The sequence below is a fragment of the Piliocolobus tephrosceles genome, chromosome 7 (genome assembly GCF_002776525.5).
Source record: "Piliocolobus tephrosceles isolate RC106 chromosome 7, ASM277652v3, whole genome shotgun sequence".
Classification (NCBI taxonomy): domain Eukaryota; kingdom Metazoa; phylum Chordata; class Mammalia; order Primates; family Cercopithecidae; genus Piliocolobus; species Piliocolobus tephrosceles.
This window is the reverse complement of record NC_045440.1, coordinates 63990850-63997923: the sequence shown is the minus strand read 5'-3', so window position 1 is coordinate 63997923 and position 7074 is coordinate 63990850. Positions and strand designations below refer to the sequence as shown.

The window sequence follows — 7074 nt, the reverse complement described above, 5'->3', positions numbered from 1 at the left end:
CCCCCTTTTTCTAATGCTACGGCCCGCTCCCGATTCCCCCCCCCCCCTCTCCCCTCTCCTTTCCTTTCCTATTTTAAGTTCTGGGATACATATGTGGATTGTGCAGGTTTGTTACCTAGGTATACATGTGCCATGGTGGTTTGCTGTACCTATCAACCCGTTGTCTAGGTTTTAAGCCCCACATGCATTAGATATTTGTCCTAATGCTCTCCTTCCCCTTGCCCCCCAACCTCCAAAAGGCCCCAGTGTGTGTGTTCTTCTCCCCATGTCCATGTGTTCTCATTGTTCATCTCCCACTTATGAGTGAGAACATGCAATGTTCAGTTTTCTATTCCTGTGTTAGTATGCTGAGGATGATGGCTTCCAGCTTCATCCATGTCCCTACAAAGGACAGAATCTCATTCCTTTTTATGACTGCATAGTATTCCAAGGTGTGTATATGTATCACATTTTCTTTATCCCGTCTATCATTGATGGGCATTTGGCTTGGTTCCAAGTCTTTGCTATTGTAAATAGTGCTTCAGTAGACATATGTGTGCATGTGTCTTTAGAGTGGAACGATTTATATTCTTTTGGGTATACACCCAGTAATGAGATTGCTGAGTCAAAAGGTATTTCTGGTTCTAGATCCTTGAGGAATTGCCACACTGTCTTCCACAATGGTTTAACTAATTTTCAATCTCACTAACAGTGTAAAAGCATTCCTATTTCTCTACAGCCTCACCAGCATCTATTGTTTCCTGACTTTTTAATAATCGCCATTCTGACTGGCATTAGATGTTATTTTATTGTGGGTTTGATTTGCATTTCTCTGCTGATCAGCGATGATGAGCTTTTTTTCATATGTTTGTAGGTGCATAAATGTTTTCTTTTGAGAAGCGTCCTTTGCCCACTTTTTAATGGAGTTTTCTTGTAAATTTGTTTAAGTTCCTTGCAGATTCTGAATATTAGACCTTTGTCAAATGGGTAGATTGAAAAAAATTTCTCCCATTCTGTAGGTTGCCTGTTCATTCTGATGACAGTTTCTTTTGCTGTGCTGAAGCTTTTCAGTTTAATTAGATCCTGTTTGTCAGTTTTGGCTTTTGTTACAATTGCTTTTCGTGTTTTAGTCATGAAGTCTTTCCCCGTGCCTATGTCCTGAATGTTATTGCCTAGGCTTTCTTCTAGGATTTTTATGGTTTTGGGTTTTACATTTAAGCCTTTAATACATCTTGAGTTCCATGATCTTTTTGGCTTTAGGGGGTACTAGGGATTACTGTGTTTTGTGAGAAAGCACTTAGCCACTGTGTGTGCAATAGCTACCAGGTCACTGGCAAGGACAGCAGTTTTGGAGACGTCTGAGAGCAGTTGCAGTAAATGGTTATTACTGCAGCAGGCTATTCATTTCTTTGTGCATTTAGAGGGGGAAAAAGAACAATTTAAACACTTTGAAGCTGTGGAAACATTTGCCTTCAAGGGTGGTAAGATTCCCATTGGAGACAGGCCGATCAGAGAGTGAGCTGATTGATGTTGGGTCACCCACTAGCATCAGGGGAATATCTATTGAGATGTACCATGGAAGCATTGCATGGTCCATTCTCAAAGCATTTCCCTCTTTTGTGAGGATCTACACTGGGAACAACATAGATATTATATACCTTTTCATGTGATGCACCTCGTGAAACTTTCTTGCCAAAGTAAGATTGAATCTAAATCTAACCAATCCTCTAGATCTAACTATTCTTCACCGGAAATGCAGAGGAAACAAAAACAATGTAATGATGCCAATAAGAAGCAATCAGAAAAATCCAGAAGATGGTAAATGCTAAACAAAATTGACCTGGTTATGCCGACAAATTAACAGCATTTAAAAAAGAGGGAGGCTATTCTTGACACTTACACACAGCAACCAAATGCAATGTATGAACTGTATGTGGATCCTAATGTGAAGAACTTAAACAAGATATCTTTGAGATAATCAGGGAATTTTGAATATAGACTGGGTACTAGATAATACTGGGGAATTGTTGCTAATTTTTTAAGTGTGAAAAATGGTATTGTGGTGATGTAAAAAGTTTATTTTGTAGTATTTACAAGAGTGTGAGATTTAAAATAGTGTAATATGTGGGTATGTCTTTAAAATATTTCAGCTTATTAAAAAGTAGGGGAGGTGGATAAAACAAGATTGGCAAAATATTGATTACTGAAGCAGGCTGTACGTTGGTATTCATTACTATTACTTTTACATATGTTTGAAATGTTCTATGGTGAATATTATTTGATAAATCTTACATAGAGTTTCCCAAGTGATGTGGGGTAACATTTGTGCTTCAGTGAAAAATTATGCATTACATAGACTCTAGATGGCACCTCCTGCATTATTTGATTCTCATTCTATTGAAGCTATTTTACAATTCTACGAACTGTAGATAACTGATAGCAATGGCAAATAATTCTTGTCTAATAACATGCTAATTCTGTCGTGCCTGGAGGAGTTTTGATTGACCTCTGTCCCTCACTGTGAAAGAAGTTAGTTTTGCCTCCATTTGCACATCCCTTTCAACATCCTTTACTCCATGTAAATGTGCGCTTTTTTTTTTTACTTCTTTGTACTTGCAATAACATGTCTACTTTCCTCCTTATCAGTTGAATAAAATCTTTAACACATGTTCACTTTTATATATGTATATGTGTCATAATTTTATCTTTTTTGAAAAGTTATCTTTTAACAGAGAAAAATATTTGTCTTTTCTGTGAAGCTGAAAGTAAAATAAATCAGTATACTTATGAATTATTATGTTAATAACTACATGTTAAGTAATTTCAGAGTAAATTGTAAGGTAGCTACAAAAGTCAACGAACTTTTCCTTCCAGTTTTGTTTTTATTTCCTCATACCATTAGTTCCAGAAACCCCTTTGGAATCTTTCAGCCAGAGGCCTGGATACATTTTCAGTAAACACAAGAGCTCACCAGACTGAAATATGAGCAAAGAAAATGTGAAAACACTTCAAAACAAAAATTGAGTAATATCTCTTGAAAGCTTGTGCCAAGAAATCTAAAATTTTTATACAAACCCAAAATAACATTGTTGAAAGACAGAAGCATGATCTGCATAATTTATCCCCAAAGTAATCAAATTTTAGTGTAAAATTGTCACCTTATATGTCTGCCCCATCAATTCTTCAACGTTTTTCTCTCTTTCCCATAGTGGTGCAATCTTTTCTACCACTGGACTAACCACTGACATTGGCATTGCTTCCCACTTGAGTTATAGATGTCCACTGCTTCCTCTGCCACCTCTTAGGTATTCAGGGGCCACCTCTCACCACCATCTGGGCTCCATGTTGGCTTCATTTTACTGAGTTTAATGGCAATCAATCAATCAATCTTCTTGATTTCTTAGAAGAGTTTCACAGATGCAGAAATAACAGATTTATCAGTTCTAAAAAGGGATACTAGGCCGGGCACGGTGGCTCACGCCTGAAATCCCAGCACTTTGGGAGGCTAAGGCGGGCTGATCACAAGGTCAAGAGATTGAGACCATCCTGGCCAACATGGTGAAACCCCATCTCTACTAAAAATACACAAATTAGCTAGGCATGGCAGCGCCCACCTGTAGTCCCAGCTACTCAGGAGGCTGAGGTAGGAGAATCGATTGAACCTGGGAGGCGGAGGTTGCAGTGAACTGAGATTGCACCACTGCACTCCAGCCTGGCGACAGAGCAAGACTCCATCTCAAAAAAAAAAAAACAAAAAACAAAAAACAAAAATATGCCATTCACAATATACTCCTTTGGTCTATTTTGAGATGGCTATTCAGAGGGACTGCCAACACAAGAATAGCCCTGAAAAGCTGTCTTTTATAGGGGAGATTTGTATCTGTAGAGAAAATCCATACAGGTGAAATAAACATCCAAGCTTTCTCTGTGGCTTCCCTTCTCTGGATCTAGGAAAGATTAACTTTTGGGAAAAAGGGACTAAAAGTTGGACACCTTAAAGGTTTGCTAAGGAAACTGTTACCACATGCTCCTGTCTTATTCTTTCTGAGAGCTCCTCCCTGGAGGATTTTATCTGCAAAACTAGATAGGCTCTACGTCATGCTTTCCTCCCTCACTTTCCCATAACCTGTGTCTCCATCTCTTCCCAAGAAGCCCCAAGCCCCTGTTCTTTTTGTAACCTCAGGATGGTATAAAACTTCATTACCTGGCCCCTTCTTTAAGTCTCATACTTTGTGTATGACTCCCTTGTTTACACACGTTAATATACATGTGTGCCTTTTTCCCATTAGTCTGTCTACTGTCAGGTTGTTTCATAGACTAAGATCATGGAACTTTCAGAGAGGAAGAAACATTCTCTTTGCACCTTCAACAGCTATAGCTAGATAATGTCCCCGATGTCTCACTGAACTTTCTGCCCAATTTCAAAAAAGCGGATGCTAATTACTAAAAAAAAGTGGAGAGTGCGTTGAAAAAAATCTTCTTGAAGGGAGGAAAACACGCTCTATAGGCCCTGTCTTATTAATTTACTTTTAGACACTTAAAACTTCTAGAAAAGAAAGACTACCATTGTCTTTTAATTCTTTGGAGCTTCCAGAAAGGCCTTGCACAGGCAGCCCCTCTTGACTAGTACTTTCTTCTTTCCCCTTCTCTCCTTTGGCTGGCAAACAGTCCCTGTGCATTCACTAAGGCCATGCAAACAGCCCTTTTGTGAGGCCTTTCCAGATCTCCTAGGGAGTGTTGGTAGTGTTCCTCTGTGTTCTCACACCATGGTCTTCAAACCTGTTTTGTACACTTGTCACATTGACTTGTAAACCTTTACTCCAATAGCTTCGGTCTCACTGAGTATAAGCCAAAGCTAGGAATCTTTTGTCCCCAGATATAGCTGCTTTCTGATTGGATTGGGGTTATTTACTCTAATGCTTCCCATCTCCCTCAGAATAGAAGCCAAAGCCCACAGCCCTCCAGTCCCAGATACCCCTGGGCCAGCTCGCTCACCTCACTCAGGTGTTTATTCCAGCGTCACTGTAGATGCTGCCCACGTTTTGGCTTTGTTCCCCCATAGCATTGACTGCCATTTCTTACATTACATTATTTACTGATTTATCTTGTTTGTCATCCATTCCCTCCCCGCAAAGAATGAAAACTCCTTGAAAGCAAGAGTTGTGTCTACTTTGTTCACAGGAGCGGCCTCAGTACCTAGAACAGGGTCACGCAATCACTCTTTCTTTAATTAATGAAATGTCAGTCTCTTTCTCCACACTCTGAGCTCCCTAAAAGCAAAGATTTGGCTTAATTTGTTTTTTTTCCAAGTCCAGCATTTAACTGAAGCATAGTATGCATTTAATAAGAAACGGTTTCATGGATTCTCTCTCGGGAAGATAAGTCAATTGTAAGCTAGTTCCAATACGGAGAAATCAAGAAAAGGACAATGGAACAGCCTTTTAAGTTTCCACATTATTTCCCTACTTCATCTTCATTCCCCAGGCCTTCATAGACACAATCATATAACAGCTTTGGACTGTCCATTTTAGCGAGTACAGATGCTTAAAGTTTAGTGGTGGTGGAGTGTAACAGAGTAAGTTTAGGGTGCTAAAAATATTTGGAGGCCACTAATGGTGGCTCAGGCCTGTAATCCCAAAACTTTGGGAGGCCCAGGCAGGAGGATCACTTGAGCCCAGGAGTTGGAGGCTGCTGTGAGCCTTGATCAGAACGCTGCACTCCAGCCTGGGCGACAGTGAGACCCTGTCTCTAAATAAGTAAATAATAAATTAATAAAATATATAAATATACAAATATTGGTGGGGAAGGAGGGCAGGGCACGAGCTAGTCACTTATTTGTGTCAGTAACAGGGGCCGGTGCCAGGATTAGAGAAGTTTTTCCGAACCTGGAGGAAGGGAGAAAAGCGGTGAGGCAGCTAAGGAGGCATTGTGGAACGCGTGTTTTAGAATGCATGCTGTAATCCAGTGCGAGGCAAGGGGTCAGCAGTCTGGAATCTGATGGAAAGAGACCCGAGAGGGTTCAGTAGCGCGTCCGCCACGGGCCATTAAAGGCTCATTCTAAGGCTCCTTTCAGCTCCAAGATTGTAAGAAGGATGGAAGAATGGAAGCAAGAGAGGGAGGAAGGAAAAAGAAAAAAAAAAGGTTCTCTAGTAGATTGTAAAAAACGTCCCAACTTTGACATCGTTCCCTCGGTGTTGAGCACCAGCGGTTTCCCTCGCTGGGAAAAAGCTGGGGTTCCTAACCAAAGCTGCTAAACGGGTGGTTAGCATCCGTGGGGACACTATGCGGTTTCCTTTAAGAGGCCATCCCACTACTAGGTATATACCCAAAGGATTATAAATTATGCTACTACAAAGACACATGCACACGTATGTTTATTGCGGCACTATTCACAATAGCAAAGACTTGGAATCAACCCAAATGTCCATCAGTGACAGACTGGATTAAGAAAATGTGGCACATATACACCATGGAATACTATGCAGCCATAAAAAAGGATGAGTTTGCGTCCTTTGTAGGGACATGTATGCAGCTGGAAACCATCATTCTTAGCAAACTATCGCAAGAAGAGAAAACCAAACACCGCATGTTCTCACTCATAGGTGGGAACTGAACAATGAGATCACTTGGACTCGGGAAGGGGAACATCACACACTGGGGCCTATCATGGGGAGGGGGGAGGGGGGAGGGATTGCATTGGGGAGTTATACCTGATATAAATGATGAATTGATGGGTGCTGACGAGTTGATGGGTGCAGCACACCAACATGGCACATGTATACATATGTAACAAACCTGCACGTTATGCACATGTACCCTAGAACTTAAAGTATAATAATAATAAAAAAAAAATGCAGGTTACTAAAACTGACCCCAGTGGAGACAGTCTACACAGGCAAATGATCTTAAATAGAGAAATTAACTAAATACACCCCCATAAAGAGAAGATCTCCAGATAGTCCCATGGAAGAATTCAACCAAGTCTTTAATAATAACATCATTATAATACCACTTAAATTACTTCAAATCATGAAAGAGAAAAAATTTAGAATTTATTTTTATGAAGTAGGTATTACATTGATCTCCAAAGCTGAC

The 7074-nt window shown here is 40.2% G+C and overlaps 1 protein-coding gene across 1 annotated transcript in view; it reads left to right on the top strand.

The window, feature by feature from the left end:
* The window catches only part of TTPA (alpha tocopherol transfer protein), a 59728-nt gene that overhangs the window by 26726 nt on the left and 25928 nt on the right, over positions 1-7074 (top strand). The window lies entirely within an intron of this gene.